The following is a 20,836-nucleotide window of genomic DNA, read 5'->3' as shown; positions in this document are numbered from 1 at the left end:
TATTTTTCTTAAGTTATATGACTAGCACTAAGATTTATTCATATATCTTATAACAATTTTATTTTAATAAATCCTCCACCTGAGGAGAAGGGTTTGGCGATGAATTTGAGCTCTGAAATAGAATGGTGGCTGAATATTGAAGAGAGTTTAGGGTTGGGTTTTTGAGTTCTTTACTTCTTAGCGAGAAAGGGCCAAAGGGTATCATTCTGAATGTTTTTTTTAAATGAAAAAATAAAAATGACGGCGTTTGGGGGACTTTGGTTCTGAACCAGTAACACTCCAAAAATCGGACTGGTCTAACAATTGTTAATTATTGGTTCGACCGGTTTGTATACCATTTTTTACCAGACAGTTTTTATCCTTACCGGACCGGTAAAAAAATCAGTTAATCCGATCAAATCGTCCAGTCTAATTTTTTAGAACCATGCTATTTTTGTCTCCAACAAATTCTAGATTAGACATTTAAATCCCCAAATAAATTTAATTAGCTTATTAATCCCCAACAATTCATTTGGTAAGTCACATTGGTTTCTAACCCATTTTGCTCCGTCAACTATTAACAGAACTATCTTATTTATCACGGTAAGTTATTATGTCAGACGTTAAATATCACGCATACATAAAAGACAAATTGGTTTCTACGCCTATTTGTGCACAAATGACACTCTGTTTCCTTCAATTGCTCCTATTCTCCATGATCCTAACCATTATTTTGAAACAAATTCTTTTCCCAATTTAGGTATGTGATTGGTGAACATTGCGACCCTTGAAAGCTCGTCAACTCCATGTCGCCTACGAGAAAAAAAGTGTTAGTGATGATTAAAGCATTAATTGTGTATCAAATGGAGGAAGAAATTGAAAGGCTAAAGAAGAAAACTTAAAACGTCATTGTGGAGCATATACCATTGTCATAGAGTCTAGCATACAAAGAACCCAAAAAGATCATTCTTTAGTTGTCCTTAATTCAAGGTAATAATGTTATTGATTGAATTGAACCTTTCGTTAGTTGAATTGAAGTGATATTCAAGTCTTGGAGAACCTGATATTGTTTTAATTACTTGCAGCCTTATTGGGAAAAAAATTGCACATTGTGACTTCTTCACTATCATCCTCCTTAAAACTTAAAAGTGGAGGCCTATATTTCATGAGAAATTGCAACATTAGAAAATTCCATATCTCCAGTTGTACTATTGTTTTCTTCTTCACTACTACTTAAGATCACATTATTTAAAATATAATGATCGAAAAATAAATAAAGCTCATCTCTATCCTTGTTCTCCTTCTTGTTGTCACACATTTTTTTAATCTCCTTGTCTCCATAGATAGTGTGAAATCCGGAATTCAAGGTAAATAGCTTTCGGGTTAAATCAGTATATTTGTTTGTATGCATGATAACTAATATCTTTAAAAAATTTCTTCAAATAAAAAAAATTCACCAAGTTAACATCTAGGAAAAAAAAAACTTAACACTGTCATTTATGTAATGTAGTATCTTTTTATTGTCATTCACAAAATTCTCTCCATATTAAAAAAGAGGAACCACGAGCTTAGTCATGAAAAATGGTAAATATCAATATCACAAGGTCAAACGCAGCTCATAAATAATAGTTTTTTCTTTTTTAATACTTTTAGATAGCGTTTGTTTCCTAAAACTGGGATTGAGATTGGGGACTGAGTATTGTGTTTGGTGACTAGAGATTAGAAATAAAATTTCAGTTCCGACACAAAATTTCAGTCTCTTTAATACCTCCAGAAAGTTGGGACATACGGGACTAAAATTTCCGGGGACGAAGATTGAAACTTTTATAACATTTCTTTTCAAAAATATTCTCATTTAACTTTTTAAATTACAAATCTACTATTCAGCCTCTATATTTATCTTAAACTAAACATGATATTGATAACACGTTTTGAGTAAACTCAGAGAAAAGTAAAGAACTGAATATCAATTGCACTAGGTGCAGAGAATTAACGTGTTTACAAGGCCAAGTACTTCTGCATTATATGCAGAGCTGTGTACAATAATAATGTGTACTTGGCTTCGTTTGGTTAGTGGGTGGAGATAAATAAGACACAGACACAAATATACAAAATGACATAGACACAATGACACATGAAATTTGAGAACTTGTTTGGTACTCAAGGACATAACACTATATGTAATTTATGATTCTAAGAAAATGACAATGTTATCCCTACCACAAACCATCAACACCACTTTTTTACCATTATTTCAATTCAAATTACTACCATTAAAATCACCATAACCACCTCTCTACCACCATTTCAAAACAAATTATAACTATTAATAATAACAAATACAGAATAAATAAAAAATTCAGATCCAATCTAATTTAATATATAAACACAATTTTAAATCAATATTTAAATAAAAAAATAATATATGAATTAAAAAAAACAGAGAACTAAATGGATCTGACAACGAGAAAGAGAGGCGGAGGAATTGTAGAAGAGAACCGGAGGCGAAATTGGAAGAGCAATATTCCCTGAGACTTCATGTGAAGAGAGAGAGTATAAGAAGAAAGAAAGATCCAGAGCAATGTGACATAAGTTAATGAAATATTCATCATTCATTATTCAGTAACAATGTGTGCCAAAGACATCGGTTTGGTTGATAAGTATACAAGTTAAATACATGGCGCAATTGGCAAAGACCAAGCATGATTTCTATGAGTTAAATGTTCATCTGACTTTTGGTTTTAAGCTTTATTTATATAATTTCTTTTATTTAAAAAAATACTTTTTGGTAGAATTTTTGCTGCTTGTAAGTTTTAAATATATCCTCAGAAAGGGGTCTATAGAATACAGAATTGAAAAAGTCCCAACATTCCCAGTCTACTTCAAAGATGCCAGTGCAGATGCAACATTTCGTGATATTCGCTCATGTATTGGCTCCTGCAAAAGGAAATGGAGTTATATTCCTATGACTTTATCAGATAATAGATAGCCAAAATGAAATGTTGAAACATGGATTACCTCAGACGACAGCACCTCAAACTTTGATTTTGTTATAGTCTCATACAAGAAAATATATCTGTCCAACAGAATTAGTATAACGACAAGATTACACGTTGGTTTGGAGAAATAAAGCAGCAGGTAGATCTATTTGAATGAGGATTAGACATGACAGACGTGCCATGCAACCAAAACCATGGTTGAAGCATCTTTGTGTAAAAATTGAATGATTAATTCAAGCAATCCTGATTCTCAAAACCAAGAAACAAATAATTCTATAGGCAATTTATTTGTGTATTTATCACAAAGAAGCACATATCAAGTGGAAAAAAAGGAGAAAATTTTAGAGAAATACCGCCAAGACAATCGCAAACAAGATCTTCAGGAGCTTCAGGAAGAACCTGAACAAGATTCATTAGTGTGATTTGAAACCTTATTAAAGCATGCAATCTAGTTAATTACAAGTATAAAATAACAATTGTTAGACCAGCCCGATTTTTAGAGTGTTACCAGTTCAAAACGAAAGGCCTCCAAATGCCGTCGTTTTTATTTTTTCATTAAAAAACAAAAACAGATTCAAAAATCAAAATTCCCTCTTCGATAGATACCCTTTGGCCCTTTCTCCCTCTGAAAACTTGGAAAGAAGTATAAAACTCAAAAACCCAGCCCTAAACCCTCTTCGATACCCAGCCACCACCCCACTTTCATCGCCGAACCCTTGCCGGCGGGTGGAACTGTCGTTGTCGCCATCACTTCTCATTCTTTCATCGCCGCCACTTCCCTTCCTCCCTCGCCGCCGGTAAGCATTGCTGCTTTAATATATTTTTGCTTGTTTTGTAATAATGCCGATTCTAAGTTGCTGAGATAATGATACTGAATTACTGATTTTGTTAATTTTTGCTTATTCTGAGTTGCTTATTTTCTGAAATAATATTGTTGCTGGATTTCTGATTTTCTGATTTCATGAGTTAATTTTATTGATGGTTAATTTATTTAATTTGTTGAATGCTGGTGCGATTCTGAATTCAATTTAATTTTCATTCTGAGTTTGGAATTAGATTCAATTTAGTTTTTGTTGCTTATGTGTGGAAAAAGTGAAGTTATTCTTTACAATAAATGGTACCTGAAGCCTGTAGTGTGTAAGAACCGCAATTAATCAACCGGTTAATTAAACAATTAATATTGCTTAAATTAGATTCCGAAAAGTTAGAGAGAGAATTTGAGGATTTAAAGGTGATTTTTGGACTTAGTGGATTTTTCTGAGTCAGAAAATGTGTCTTCTACGAAAAATCGTAAAAAATTGCGAACCAACAGTTGAACCGGTTCAACTCTGCCCGGTATTGCATGAGAAAAAGTGAAAACTGTCAAAAACCTTAGAAAAACATTAGAAATGGAAAACCAGGCATTAATTTTAAAAGTTTGGTCCGAAGTTGGGCCAAACGGGCTAAAAACGCTAATGGGTTGGACCGGAACCAAGTTGGGCCCAAGCCCGACATATATAAGTCCTTTAAGTGAACCCTTTTCATCCATAAACCACTCACACAACATAAACACCAGCTGCATGAGAAGAGAGAAAAGAGAAGGGGGAAAATACTATTCACTTCTCACTTCAAGTCGCGATATCTCGAGCTACGGTGCTCCAATTCGCGTGCCGTCAGCGGCTACGCGAAGCTCTCGCCGAGCCCGTCATTTCTATCTAGGCCATGTGGTAAGTTTCTCGAGATTCTCTGCCCAGTTTTCGTGCCCTTGTGAAATTCGAATTTTTTGGTTTGGTTTTGAGTGAAATCTTGTGTTTTGGATGTTTAGGTTTGCTCTAAGCCTTGCTTAGCATTGGGTTTTGACATCCAAATCTGTTGGAATAGGTAAGAGCCATTAAACCCTTGTGAATTTATATTTAATTGGAACCCTAGGTTGATTGAGGTGATTTATATGTATATAGTTTGATTATTCTGGCTTTGGGAGCTTTTGGAACTTAATTGTGCTTATTGGAGTGGAAGTGAAAGTTTGGATTTTGGTTAAAAGCTCTCTAGTGCTCAATTTTGAGTTTTGGACATATAGGGGATCGCCCAAGGTATGATTTTAGTTTCCTCTATGTAGTATATAATATTCATGGACACTTAGGCTAGTGACCCATAGGATAGGATTGGATTTGAATGGTTGATGAGTTGTTGGATGCTATTGTATGATGATGTATGATAAAATGATGATTTTTGAGTTAGATATTGATAATTGATAGTGGTATGATGAGGATGAATGATTTTTGAAGTTGGGGAGTGAATTATGTTGATAAATGTGATATTGATGTTAATTGATTGGGAATATATTAATGAGGTTTGATTATATGTGATATATCAATATGGAGATTGAGGACGAGGTAAAGTGAAGAAATATGTGGTAAGCTTGGTGTAATATGCCATAGGGTGTTGATTTTGATGAGAATTGGAGTTTGGAATGGTTTGGTTTGGTCTTGGTTGTGTTTTATAAAGGAATTGTGGAAATTGTAATTTTGGGTAAAAGTTAGTTCTTGATGAACTTTGTTCGATCATAACTTTTGCCTCGGTTTTCAAAATTGATTGAAAATTGTTTAGAATTAAAGATCTTTGAAAACCTTTTAAATCGATATAAATTTTTTGAAAATTGAAATTTTGAAGAGGAAGTTATGATCATTCAAAGTTGGTGTTAAAAATCTGAAATTCTGCGAAGTTGCATAATTTCATGATTTCTGATATGTGCGAGCGCACACTCTCGTGCGGACGCACACCCTGCGAAAAATTTTGACCTGTGCGGATGCACACACCTGTGCGCATGCACAGGCAGGGAACTGCGTTCTGTTTGCAGTGCTAGCACAGCTTGTGCGCGTGCATATCTAAAGAATAATTTCAACCTGTGCGGACGCACAGGCCTGTGCGGACACACACGTCGGGAAGGCCAGTCTGTTGGGGGCACTGACACAGGTTGTGCATGTGAATAGACCTTTTTAGTTTTGACACCTGTGCGTATGCACACTTTTAAAAATTTCCTGGGCATGTGCACGCACAGACCCCTGTGCGGACGCACACATCCTGTTTCTCAAATTTTTCTTGTTTTTCAACTATTCTACCTTCCTAACAAGGTTGTAAGCCTCTATAACACCATTTTAGGACTTTTGGGCCTAGTTTTGAGTAATAGAACATGGGATATAACTTAAGGGTTCTAGTACATGATGTTATGATAAATTAGAAAACGGAGGCCTAGGTTTCTGACGTGCTGAGAATGGTTTGACATTAGGTGAAGGATGATTGATGTATGTGATGAGGAATGATGAACTTTTGATATTTGGAAATTGAGTTATGAATGGACAGTGGTTGAGATGAGTTGAGGACTCGGATTGAGATGATGAATCTCTGTATACTGAAATTTTTTTTTTGAAAACCACTAAAATAATGTTTTTACTGAGATTATGAGACGCTATGCGCCCAGCAGGGACGGTGGTTAATCCCGCCTGTCGAGGTAGCGGCGGCGGCGTAAGGACGGTGGTTAATCCCGCTTACGTTGAGATGTGAGGTCTGAGGCAAGAGTATTCTACTCGCATCCCTTCAGATCAATAGAGCGTGCAGGCGCAAAACCCTGGACAATGATTCGAGCACTATATCTCGGGGGTTCCCATTGATAATTCTGAAGGGCGACGTCTCCATGGAGATGTGTCGGGTTGGCAGTTGAACCGACAATGTGATATCATAGCCAGTAGGGCAGGCATTCATCGTATGCATTTTCTATCTGTTTGTTTGCTTTGCCGACTTGTAATTGTATGCCTAATTAAATAACATGCCTATTTGCTTACTTGATCTACTTGCTTCGTATGCTTTTACTTGTGAATTACTTGCATTGTTATTAATTGTGCTTTCTACTGGGATTGAGGAGGTTCGGAAGGCGATGGCGATGGGATCGCATGGAGGATAGGTTGGCGAAGGCTGTGGGACAGCGGTGTTTGGTTAGAGTAGAAATTCCCTAAGCATAGACAAAAACACCATGGCGGACGACCATGACAATGACCACAACTCTGGTTTGGTGGGTAGAACGCCAAACAAAAACACGGATGCCACCTCCAAAGACACACCTCAAAATGGGGGAGATAAGCAACCCCCAAACACAAAAATTTTGGAAGCTATCCATGAGCAACAGAATCACCTTAAACAGCTAGAACAAGAAGCTGAACATGAACATGAAGCCGAAAGAGACCTTCGGAGAGAAACAAGACGACGTCGAAAGCTAGAGGACAAGCTCTTAAGGCTAGAAGCCGATCTCGAAACTAAGACCGCTCGATCCAGTCATGAAGATAGCCCCCACAAAGATCAAGACCCATTCACCAAAGAGATCATGAAAGCTAAAGTCCCAAAGGACTTCAAAGCTCCCGACATGACCCCGTACGACGGCACATCGGATCCAAGCCATCACCTCAACAATTTCAGAAGCAGAATGTATCTCACTAATGCCTCGGATGCTATTTGTTGCAAAGCCTTCCCGACTACCCTAATGAAGACAACAATAAAGTGGTTCGACAGTTTGCCTCCAAGATCCATCACAAGTTTTGACGACCTTTGATGAGCGGATAATTTATACGCTTTTTGGCATTGTTTTTAGTATGTTTTTAGTAGGATTTAGTCATTACTAGGGATGTTTTCATTAGTTTTTATGCTAAATTCACATTTCTGGACTTTACTATGAGTTTGTGTGTTTTTCTGTGATTTCAGGTATTTTCTGGCTGAAATTGAGGGACTTGAGCAGAAATCAGATTCAGAGGTTGAAGAAGGACTGCTGATGCTGTTGGATTCTGACCTCCCTGCACTCAAAGTGGATTTTCTGGAGCTACAGAACTCGAAATGGCGCGCTTCCAATTGCGTTGGAAAGTAGACATCCAGGGCTTTCCAGCAATATATAATAGTCCATACTTTGGCTAAGTTTAGATGATGTAAACCGGCGTTCAACGCCAGCTCTCTGCTCAATTCTGGAGTCCAGCGCCAGAAAGGAGCCAAAACCAGAGTTGAACGCCCAAACTGGCACTAAAACTGGCGTTCAACTCCACAAATGGCCTCTGCACGTGTAACACTTAAAGCTCAGCCCAGGCACACACCAAGTGGGCCCCAGAAGTGGATTTATGCACCAATTACTTACTCATGTAAACCCTAGTAGCTAGTTTATTATAAATAGGACATTTTACTATTGTATTAGACATCTTTGGATTACCTTTTGATCCTTTGATCATCTTTGAGCGCATTGTTCTTAGATCAGAGGGGCTGGCCATCTCGGCCATGCCTGGACCTTCACTTATGTATTTTCATACGGTAGAGTTTCTACACTCCATAGATTAAGGTGTGGAGCTCTGCTGTTCCTCAAAGATTAATGCAAGTACTACTGTTTCTATTCAATTCATCTTGTTTCGCTTCTAAGATATTCATTCGCACTTCAACCTGAATGTGATGAATGTGACAATCATCATCATTCCCTATGAACGCGTGCCTGACAACCACTTCCGTTCTACATTAGACTGAATGATTATCTCTTAGATCTCCTAACCAGAATCTTCGTGGCGTAAGCTAGAATGATGGCGGCATTCAAGAGAATCCGGAAGGTCTAAACCTTGTCTGTGGTATTCCGAGTAGGATTCAATGAATGAATGACTGTGACGAGCTTCAAACTTGCGAGTGTGGGGCGTTAGTGACAGACGCAAAAGAATCAATGGATTCTATTCCGACATGATCGAGAACCGACGGATGAATAGCCATGCTGTGACAGAGCATGTTTGCATAGTATTCACAGAGAGGACAAGATGCAACCATTGACAAGGGTGATGCCTCCAGACGATTAGCCGTGCCGTGACAGGGCACTGGATCATTTTCCCGAGAGATGACCGAAAGTAGCCATTGACAATGGGATGCATTACATAAAGCCAGCCATGGAAAGGAGCAAGACTGATTGGATGAAGACAGCAGGAAAGCAGAGGTTCAGAGGAACGAAAGCATCTCCATACGCTTATCTGAAACTCTCACCAATGATTTACATAAGTACCTCTATCCCTATTCTATTATTTAAAATTCGAAAACATCATTATCCATTTATATCTGCCTGACTGAGAATTGCAAGGTGACTATAGCTTGCTTCATACCAACAATCTCTGTGGGATTCGACCCTTACTCACGTAAGGTATTACTTGGACGACCCAGTGCACTTGCTGGTTAGTTGTATCGAAGTTGTGACAATTATGTATTGAGATCAGAGCACCAAGTCTTTGGAGCCTTTAGACATCACAATTTCGTGCACCAAGTTTTTGGCGCCGTTGCCGGGGATTGTTCGAGTTTTCGGCAAGCTTTTGGTCCGGTAACATCAGTGCCAAGTTCGATCCGGCAACAGCACCAAGTTTTTGGCGCCGTTGCCGGGGATTGTTCGAGTTTGGACAACTAACGGTTCATCTTGTTGCTCAGATTAGGTAATTTTTTTTTATTTTCAAAAATTTTTCAAAAATATTTCTAAAATTTTCTCATCTGCTTTCGAAAAAAAAAAATAAAAATGTTTTCAAAAAAAAAAAAAATTTATTCAAAATTTTTAAGAATGAATTCTAGTGTTTCATGAAGCATGTTGAAGCCTGGCTGGTTGTAAAGCCATGTCTAAATTCTCTTGGACTGAGGCTTCCACATGACAAAAAAGAAAACTTATATGCCTGATTTTTTACATGCTGAAGCTTGGCTGGCCATTGGCCATGTCTAGTGTTTTGGACTGGAGCTTTCATTGAAAGCTTGGCTGGCTAGTGAGCCATGTCTAATTCCTGGACTGAAGCTTTAGACTAACATGGCAAGATTCCTGGAATTCATATTAAAAATTTTGGAATCCTTATTTTTCTTTTTCATATAATTTTCGAAAAAAATCCAAAAAAATTAGAAAATCATAAAAATAAAAAATATTTCATGTTTCTTGTTTGAGTCTTGAGTCATGTTATAAGTTTGGTGTCACTTGCATATGCATCTTGCATTTTTCGAAAATTTCATGCATTCATAGTGTTCTTCATGATCTTCAAGTTGTTCTTGGTAAGTCCTCTTGTTTGATCTTGATGATTTTTTGTTTGGTGTCTTTTCATGTTTTTCATATGCATTATTGAAATCTTAGTGTCTATACATGAAAGATTTCTAAGTTTGGTGTCTTGCATGTTTTCTTTGCATCAAAATTTTTCAAAATTTTGTTCTTGATGTTCATCTTGACATTCATAGTGTTCTTGGTGTTCATCTTGACATTCATAGCATTCTTGCATGCATCACATGTTTTGATCTAAAAATTTCATGCATTGCATCTTTTTAGTGTTTTTCTCTTGCATCATAAAAATTCAAAAATAAAAAAAAAATATTTTTCCCTTTTTCTCTCATCAAATTCGAAAATTTGAGTTGACTTTTTCAAAAATTTTTAAAATCAAGTTGTTTCTTATGAGTCAAATCAAATTTTCAATTTGAAAATCTCATCTTTTTCAAAATCTTTTTCAAAAATCAAATCTTTTTCAAAATTCTTAGTTATTTTCGAAAATTCCAAAAATATTTTTCAAAAATCTTTTTCCTATTTTTATATAAAATTTTCGAAAATAACTTAATCAATTAATGTTTTGATTCAAAAATTTGAAGTTTGTTACTTGCTTGTTAAGAAAGATTCAAACTTTAAGTTCTAGAATCATATCTTGTGATTTCTTATGAATCAAGTCATTAATTGAGATTTTTAAAATCAAATCTTTTTCAAAACTAATTTCAATCATATCTTTTAAAAAAAAAATATCTTCTTATCTTATCTTTTTCAAAAATTTGATTTCAAAATATCTTTTCTAACTTCCTAACTTCTCACCCTTTCAAAATTTGTTTCAATTAACTAACTAACTTTTTGTTTGTTTCTTATCTTTTTCAAAACCACCTAACTAACTCTCTCTCTCTAATTTTCGAAAACATCCTTCCCCTTTTTCAAAATTTCTTTTTAATTAACTAATTATTTTATCTTTTTATTTGAATTTTCGAAAAACTACTAACCTTTTTCAAAAACAATTTTCAAAAATCACTAACTCTTTTTTTTTCAAAAATATTTTTCGAAAATTCTCTCTCCCTCTCATCTCCTTCTTATTATTTATCCATCTACTAACATCTCTTCCTCACATCATCAAATTCGAACCCCCTCTTCTATCTGTGTTCGAATTTCTTCTTTTCTTCTACTAACAATAAGGAACCTCTTTACTGTGACATAGAGGATTCCTCTTCTTTTCTTTTTCTCTCCTCTTTCTTATGAGCAGGGACAGAGAAAAAGGCATTCTTGTTGAAGCTGATCCAGAACCTGAAAGGACTCTGAAGAGAAAATTAAGAGAAGCTAAATTACAACAATCCAGAGACAACTTGATTGAAAATTTCGAACAAGTAAAGGAGATGGCAGCCGAACCCAACAATAATGCAAGGAGAATGCTTGGTGACTTTACTGCACCTAATTCCAATCTTTATGGAAGAAGCATCTCCATTCCTGCCATTGGAGCAAACAACTTTGAGCTGAAACCTCAATTAGTTTCTCTGATGCAGCAAAACTGCAAGTTTCATGGACTTCCATCTGAAGATCCCTTTCAGTTCTTAACTGAATTCTTGCAGATATGTGATACTGTTAAGACTAATGGAGTAGATCCTGAAGTCTACAGGCTCATGCTTTTCCCTTTTGCTGTAAGAGACAGAGCTAGAATATGGTTGGATTCTCAACCTAAAGACAGCCTGGACTCTTGGGATAAGCTGGTCAAGGCTTTCTTAGCCAAGTTCTTTCCTCCTCAAAAGCTTAGTAAGCTTAGAGTGGATGTTCAAACCTTCAAACAGAAGGATGGTGAATCCCTCTATGAAGCTTGGGAGAGATACAAAGGACTGACCAAAAAGTGTCCCTCTGACATGCTTTCAGAATGGACCATCCTGAACATATTCTATGATGGTCTGTCTGACTTATCAAAGATGTCATTGGACACCTCTGCAGGTGGATCCATTCACCTAAAGAAAACGCCTGCAGAAGCTCAAGAACTCATTGACATGGTTGCTAATAACCAGTTCATGTACACTTCTGAAAGGAATCCTGTGAGTAATGGGACGCCTATGAAGAAGGGAGTTCTTGAGATTGATACTCTGAATGCCATATTGGCTCAGAATAAAATATTGACTCAACAAGTCAATATGATTTCTCAGAGTCTGAATGGAATGCAAACTGCATCCAACAGTACTCAAGAGGCACCTTCTGAAGAAGAAGCCTATGATCCTGAGAACCCTGCAATAGCAGAGGTAAATTACTTAGGTGAACCTTATGGGAACACCTATAACTCATCATGGAGAAATCATCCAAATTTCTCATGGAAGGATCAAAAGCCTCAACAAGGCTTTAATAATGGTGGAAGAAACAGGTTTAACAATAATAAACCTTTTCCATCATCCACTCAGCAACAGACAGAGAACTCTGAACAAAATTCTTCTAATTTAGCAAACTTAGTCTCTGATCTATCTAAGGCCACTGTAAGTTTCATGAATGAAACAAGGTCTTCCATTAGAAATCTGGAAGCACAAGTGAGACAGCTGAGTAAAAGGATCACTGAAATCCCTCCCAGTACTCTCCCAAGCAATACAGAAGAGAACCCAAAAGGAGAGTGCAAGGCCATTGACATAAGCAAAATGGCCGAACCTACAAGGGGAGTGGAGGACGTGAATCCCCAAGAGGAAGACCTCCTGGGATGTCCAGTGATCCATAAGGAGCTTCCCTCTGAGGAACCAAAGGAATCTGAGGCTCATCTAGAGACCATAGAGATTCCATTGAACCTCCTTATGCCCTTCATGAGCTCTGATGAGTATTCCTCTTCTGAAGAGAATGAGGATGTCACTGAAGAGCAAACTGCCAAGTTTCTTGGTGCAATCATGAAGCTGAATGCCAAATTATTTGGTATTGAGACTTGGGAAGATGAACCTCCCCTGTTCACCAGTGAACTGAGTGATCTGGATCAACTGAGATTGCCTCAGAAGAAACAGGATCCTGGAAAGTTCCTAATACCTTGTACCATAGGCACCATGACATTCAGAGCATTGTGTGACCTTGGTTCAGGGATAAACCTCATGCCCCTCTCTGTAATAGAGAAACTGGGAATCTATGGGGTGCAAGCTGTTAAAATCTCATTAGAGATGACAGACAATTCAAGAAAACAGGCTTATGGACAAGTAGAGGACATATTAGTAAAGGTTGAGGGCCTTTACATCCCTGCTGATTTCATAGTCCTGGACACTGGAAAGGAAGAGGATGAATCCATCATCCTAGGAAGACCTTTCCTGGCCACAGCAAGAGCTGTGATTGATGTTGACAGAGGTGAAATAGTCCTTCAATGGAATGAGAACTCCCTTGTGCTTAAAACTCAAGGATCTCCCTCTGCCATCATGGAGAGGAAGCAGAAAAAGCTTCTCTCAAAGCAGAGTCAACCAGAGCCCCCACAGTCAAACTCTAAGTTTGGTGTTGGGCGGCCATATCCAAACTCTAAGTTTGGTGTTGAACTCCCATATCCAAACTCCAAGTTTGGTGTTGGAGAGTCTCAACAAAGCTCTGCACATCTGTGAGGCTCCATGAGAGCCCACTGTCAAGCTATTGACATTAAAGAAGCGCTTGTTGGGAGGCAACCCAATTTTTATTTATCTAACTATATCTTTCTAAGTTTTATGTCTTTATAGGTTCATGATCATGTGGAGCCACAAAATAAACAAAAAAAAATCAAAAATGGAATCAAAAACAGCAGAAGAAAAAAATCACACCCTGGAGGAGCATCTGTCTGGCGTTCAGCGCCAGAACAGAGCATGGTTCTGGCGCTGAACGCCCAAAATGGCAACATTCTGGCGCTGAACGCCCAGAACAAGCATGGTTCTGGCGTTCAACGCCAGAAATGGCACACAAATGGGCGCTGAACGCCCAAAATGGGCACCAACCTGGCGCTGAACGCCCAGAGTTGGGTGCAAAGGCATTTTTACATGCCTAAAGGGTGTAAGGTTGAAATCCTTGAACACCTCAGGATCTGTGGACCCCACAGGATCCACACCTACCTCCACTCACTTCTTCTCACCCTTCTTTCACACAACCCCATAAACACTCTTTCCCATAAACCCTTCACCAATCACCTCAATCTCTCCTCCCCATCACCTCTTCACCACTCACATCCATCCACTCTTCCCCATAAACCTACCTCATAAACCCCACCTACCTTCAAAATTCAAAACCAATTTCCCACCCAAACCCACCCATATGGCCGAACTTTAAACCCCCTCCCTTCCCTATATAAAGCTCTCCATTCTCCACCAAATTCACACAACACACTCCTCTTGGCCGAAACCATATCCCCCTCTCCCTCTCCTTCTTTCTTCTTCTTCTTCTTCTATTCTTTTGTTTATTGCTCGAGGGTGAGCAATATTCTAAGTTTGGTGTGGTAAAAGCATAGCTTTTTTTTGTTTCTCCATTACCATTGATGGCACCTAAGACCGGAGAATCCTCTAGAAGAGGGAAAGGGAAGACAAAAGCTTCCACATCCGAGTTATGGGAGATGGAAAGGTTCATCTCTAAAGCCCATCAAGACCACTTCTATGATGTTGTGGCCAAGAAGAAGGTGATCCCCGAGGTCCCCTTCCAACTCAAAAGAAATGAGTATCCGGAGATCCGACATGAGATTCAAAGAAGAGGTTGGGAAGTTCTAACAAAACCCATCCAACAAGTCGGCATCCTAATGGTTCAAGAGTTCTATGCCAATGCATGGATCACCAAGAACCATGATCAAAGTAAGAACCCGGATCCAAAGAACTATGTAACAATGGTTCGGGGAAAATACTTAGATTTTAGTCCGGAAAATGTGAGGTTGGCATTTAACTTGCCTATGATGCAAGGAGATGAACGCCCCTACACAAGAAGGGTCAACTTTGATCAAAGGTTGGACCAAGTCCTTATGGACATATGTGAGGAAAGAGCTCAATGGAAGATTGACTCCAAAGGCAAGCCGGTTCAACTGAGAAGATTGGACCTCAAGCCTGTAGCTAGAGGATGGTTGGAGTTCATTCAGTGCTCAATCATTCCCACTAGCAACCGGTCTGAAGTTACTATAGACCGGGCCATCATGATCCATAGTATCATGATTGGAGAAGAGGTGGAAGTTCATGAGATTATACCTCACGAACTCTACAAAATAGCTGACAAGTCCTCTCCCATGGCAAGGCTAGCTTTTCCTCATCTTATTTGCCATCTATGTTACTCAGCTGGAGCATTCATAGAAGGGGACATTCCTATTAAGGAAGACAAGCCCATCACTAAGAAAAAGATGGAGCAAGCAAGAGAGCCCACTCATGGAGCTCAAGAGGCGCAGGAAGCTCATCACCATGAGATCCCGGAGATGCCTCAAATGCATTTTCCTCCACAAAACTATTGGGAGCAAATCAATACCTCCCTAGAAGAATTGAGTTCCAACATGGGACAATTAAGGGTGGAACAGCAAGAGCACTCCGTCATCCTTCATGAAATAAGAGAAGATCAAAAAGCAATGAAGGAGGAGCAACAAAGACAAGGAAGAGACATAGAAGAGCTCAAGGACATCCTTGGTGCCTCAAGAAGGAAACGCCATCATCACTAAGGTGGACTCATTCCTTGTTCTTATTTCTTCTGTTTTTCGTTTTTTTTATGTTATGTGCTTATCTATGTTTGTGTTTTCATTACATGATCATTAGTAGTTAGTAACTATGTCTTAAAGTTATGAATGTCCTATGAATCCATCACCTCTCTTAAATGAAAAATGTTTTAATTCAAAAGAACAAGAAGTACATGAGTTTCGAATTTATCCTTGAACTTAGTTTAATTATATTGATGTGGTGACAATGCTTCTTGTTTTCTGAATGTATGCTTGAACAGTGCATATGTCTTTTGAAGTTGTTGTTTAAGAATGTTAAATATGTTGGCTCTTGAAAGAATGATGACTAGAAGACATGTTATTTGATAATCTGAAAAATCACAAAAAAATGATTCTTGAAGCAAGAAAAAGCAGCAAAGAACAAAGCTTGTATTCAAAAAAAAAAAAAAATAGGCGAAAAAAAATAGAAAGAAAAAGAAAAAGCAAGCAGAAAAAGCCAATATCCCTTAAAACCAAAAGGCAAGGGCAAAGCAAAAAAAAAAGAGTGTGCTTAAGAACCCTGGACACCTCTAATTGGGGACTTTGGCAAAGCTAAGTCACAATCTGAAAAGGTTCACCCAATTATGTGTCTGTGGCATTTATGTATCCGGTGGTAATACTGGAAAACAAAGTGCTTAGGGCCACGGCCAAGACTCATAAAATAAGCTGTGTTCAAGAATCATCATACTGAACTAGGAGAATCAATAACACTATCTGAACTCTGAGTTCCTATAGAAGCCAATCATTCTGAACTTCAATGGATAAAGTGAGATGCCAAAACTATTCAAGAGGCAAAAAGCTATAAGTCCCGCTCATCTGATTGAAGCTCTGTTTCATTGATAGTTTGGAATTTATAGTATATTCTCTTCTTTTTATCCTATTTGATTTCTAGTTGCTTGGGGACAAGCAACAATTTAAGTTTGGTGTTGTGATGAGCGGATAATTTATACGCTTTTTGGCATTGTTTTTAGTATGTTTTTAGTAGGATTTAGTCATTACTAGAGATGTTTTCATTAGTTTTTATGCTAAATTCACATTTCTGGACTTTACTATGAGTTTGTGTGTTTTTCTGTGATTTCAGGTATTTTCTGGCTGAAATTGAGGGGCTTGAGCAGAAATCAGATTCAGAGGTTGAAGAAGGACTGCTGATGCTGTTGGATTCTGACCTCCCTGCACTCAAAGTGGATTTTCTGGAGCTACAGAACTCGAAATGGCGCTCTTCCAATTGCGTTGGAAAGTAGACATCCAGGGCTTTCCAGCAATATATAATAGTCCATACTTTGCCTAAGTTTAGACGACGTAAACCGGCGTTCAACGCCAGCTCTCTGCTCAATTCTGGAGTCCAGCGCCAGAAAGGAGCCAAAACCAGAGTTGAACGCCCAAACTGGCACTAAAACTGGCGTTCAACTCCACAAATGGCCTCTGCACGTGCAACACTTAAAGCTCAGCCCAGGCACACACCAAGTGGGCCCCAGAAGTGGATTTATGCACCAATTACTTACTCATGTAAACCCTAGTAGCTAGTTTGTTATAAATAGGACATTTTACTATTGTATTAGACATCTTTGGATTACCTTTTGATCCTTTGATCATCTTTGAGCGCATTGTTCTTAGATCAGAGGGGCTAGCCATCTCGGCCATGCCTGGACCTTCACTTATGTATTTTCATACGGTAGAGTTTCTACACTCCATAGATTAAGGTGTGGAGCTCTGCTGTTCCTCAAAGATTAATGCAAGTACTACTGTTTCTATTCAATTCATCTTGTTTCGCTTCTAAGATATTCATTCGCAGTTCAACCTGAATGTGATGAATGTGACAATCATCATCATTCCCTATGAACGCGTGCCTGACAGCCACTTCCGTTCTACATTAGACTGAATGATTATCTCTTAGATCTCCTAACCAGAATCTTCGTGGCGTAAGCTAGAATGATGGCGGCATTCAAGAGAATCCGGAAGGTCTAAACCTTGTCTGTGGTATTCCGAGTAGGATTCAATGAATGAATGACTGTGACGAGCTTCAAACTCGCGAGTGTGGGGCGTTAGTGACAGACGCAAAAGAATCAATGGATTCTATTCCGACATGATCGAGAACCGACGGATGAATAGCCATGCTGTGACAGAGCATGTTTGCATAGTATTCACAGAGAGGACAAGATGCAACCATTGACAAGGGTGATGCCTCCAGACGATTAGCCGTGCCGTGACAGGGCACTGGATCATTTTCCCGAGAGATGACCGAAAGTAGCCATTGACAATGGGATGCATTACATAAAGCCAGCCATGGAAAGGAGCAAGACTGATTGGATGAAGACAGCAGGAAAGCAGAGGTTCAGAGGAACGAAAGCATCTCCATACGCTTATCTGAAACTCTCACCAATGATTTACATAAGTACCTCTATCCCTATTCTATTATTTAAAATTCGAAAACATCATTATCCATTTATATCTGCCTGACTGAGAATTGCAAGGTGACTATTGCTTGCTTCATACCAACAATCTCCGTGGGATTCGACCCTTACTCACGTAAGGTATTACTTGGACGACCCAGTGCACTTGCTGGTTAGTTGTATCGAAGTTGTGACAATTATGTATTGAGATCAGAGCACCAAGTCTTTGGAGCCTTTAGACATCACAATTTCGTGCACCAAGTTTTTGGCGCCGTTGCCGGGGATTGTTCGAGTTTTCGGCAAGCTTTTGGTCCGGTAACATCAGTGCCAAGTTCGATCCGGCAACAGCACAAAGAGTTTGGCGCCGTTGCCGGGGATTGTTCGAGTTTGGACAACTAACGGTTCATCTTGTTGCTCATATTAGGTAATTTTCTTTTTTATTTTCAAAAATTTTTCAAAAATATTTCTAAAATTTTCTCATCTGCTTTCGAAAAAAAAAAATAAAAATGTTTTCAAAAAAAAAAAAAATTTATTCAAAATTTTTAAGAATGAATTCTAGTGTTTCATGAAGCATGTTGAAGCCTGGCTGGTTGTAAAGCCATGTCTAAATTCTCTTGGACTGAGGCTTCCACATGACAAAAAAGAAAACTTATATGCCTGATTTTTTACATGCTGAAGCTTGGCTGGCCATTGGCCATGTCTAGTGTTTTGGACTGGAGCTTTCATTGAAAGCTTGGCTGGCTAGTGAGCCATGTCTAATTCCTGGACTGAAGCTTTAGACTAACATGGCAAGATTCCTGGAATTCATATTAAAAATTTTGGAATCCTTATTTTTCTTTTTCATATAATTTTCGAAAAAAATCCAAAAAAATTAGAAAATCATAAAAATAAAAAATATTTCATGTTTCTTGTTTGAGTCTTGAGTCATGTTATAAGTTTGGTGTCACTTGCATATGCATCTTGCATTTTTCGAAAATTTCATGCATTCATAGTGTTCTTCATGATCTTCAAGTTGTTCTTGGTAAGTCCTCTTGTTTGATCTTGATGATTTTTTGTTTGGTGTCTTTTCATGTTTTTCATATGCATTATTGAAATCTTAGTGTCTATACATGAAAGATTTCTAAGTTTGGTGTCTTGCATGTTTTCTTTGCATCAAAATTTTTCAAAATTTTGTTCTTGATGTTCATCTTGACATTCATAGTGTTCTTGGTGTTCATCTTGACATTCATAGCATTCTTGCATGCATCACATGTTTTGATCTAAAAATTTCATGCATTGCATCTTTTTAGTGTTTTTCTCTTGCATCATAAAAATTCAAAAATAAAAAAAAAATATTTTTCCCTTTTTCTCTCATCAAATTCGAAAATTTGAGTTGACTTTTTCAAAAATTTTTAAAATCAAGTTGTTTCTTATGAGTCAAATCAAATTTTCAATTTGAAAATCTCATCTTTTTCAAAATCTTTTTCAAAAATCAAATCTTTTTCAAAATTCTTAGTTATTTTCGAAAATTCCAAAAATATTTTTCAAAAATCTTTTTCCTATTTTTATATAAAATTTTCGAAAATAACTTAATCAATTAATGTTTTGATTCAAAAATTTGAAGTTTGTTACTTGCTTGTTAAGAAAGATTCAAACTTTAAGTTCTAGAATCATATCTTGTGATTTCTTATGAATCAAGTCATTAATTGAGATTTTTAAAATCAAATCTTTTTCAAAACTAATTTCAATCATATCTTTTAAAAAAAAAATATCTTCTTATCTTATCTTTTTCAAAAATTTGATTTCAAAATATCTTTTCTAACTTCCTAACTTCTCACCCTTTCAAAATTTGTTTCAATTAACTAACTAACTTTTTGTTTGTTTCTTATCTTTTTCAAAACCACCTAACTAACTCTCTCTCTCTAATTTTCGAAAACATCCTTCCCCTTTTTCAAAATTTCTTTTTAATTAACTAATTATTTTATCTTTTTATTTGAATTTTCGAAAAACTACTAACCTTTTTCAAAAACAATTTTCAAAAATCACTAACTCTTTTTTTTTCAAAAATATTTTTCGAAAATTCTCTCTCCCTCTCATCTCCTTCTTATTATTTATCCATCTACTAACATCTCTTCCTCACATCATCACCAAATTCGAACCCCCTCTTCTATCTGTGTTCGAATTTCTTCTTTTCTTCTACTAACAATAAGGAACCTCTTTACTGTGACATAGAGGATTCCTCTTCTTTTCTTTTTCTCTCCTCTTTCTTATGAGCAGGGACAGAGAAAAAGGCATTCTTGTTGAAGCTGATCCAGAACCTGAAAGGACTCTGAAGAGAAAATTAAGAGAAGCTAAATTACAACAATCCAGAGACAACTTGATTGAAAATTTCGAACAAGTAAAGGAGATGGCAGCCGAACCCAACAATAATGCAAGGAGAATGCTTGGTGACTTTACTGCACCTAATTCCAATCTTTATGGAAGAAGCATCTCCATTCCTGCCATTGGAGCAAACAACTTTGAGCTGAAACCTCAATTAGTTTCTCTGATGCAGCAAAACTGCAAGTTTCATGGACTTCCATCTGAAGATCCCTTTCAGTTCTTAACTGAATTCTTGCAGATATGTGATACTGTTAAGACTAATGGAGTAGATCCTGAAGTCTACAGGCTCATGCTTTTCCCTTTTGCTGTAAGAGACAGAGCTAGAATATGGTTGGATTCTCAACCTAAAGACAGCCTGGACTCTTGGGATAAGCTGGTCAAGGCTTTCTTAGCCAAGTTCTTTCCTCCTCAAAAGCTTAGT

General features: G+C 37.5%; 1 non-coding gene across 1 annotated transcript; it reads right to left on the bottom strand.

The window, feature by feature from the left end:
• Positions 1–11,792: 11,792 nt before the first annotated feature.
• Positions 11,793–11,900, bottom strand: LOC148578663 (small nucleolar RNA R71). The gene has a single exon (XR_015903942.1). It is a non-coding gene; the product is annotated as a small nucleolar RNA R71 (small nucleolar RNA).
• Positions 11,901–20,836: the final 8,936 nt, after the last annotated feature.

The sequence above is a fragment of the Arachis ipaensis genome, chromosome B1 (assembly GCF_059453495.1).
Source record: "Arachis ipaensis isolate K30076 ecotype BB chromosome B1, ASM5945349v1, whole genome shotgun sequence".
NCBI lineage: Eukaryota > Viridiplantae > Streptophyta > Magnoliopsida > Fabales > Fabaceae > Arachis > Arachis ipaensis.
This window is presented reverse-complemented; position numbering and strand designations above follow the sequence as displayed.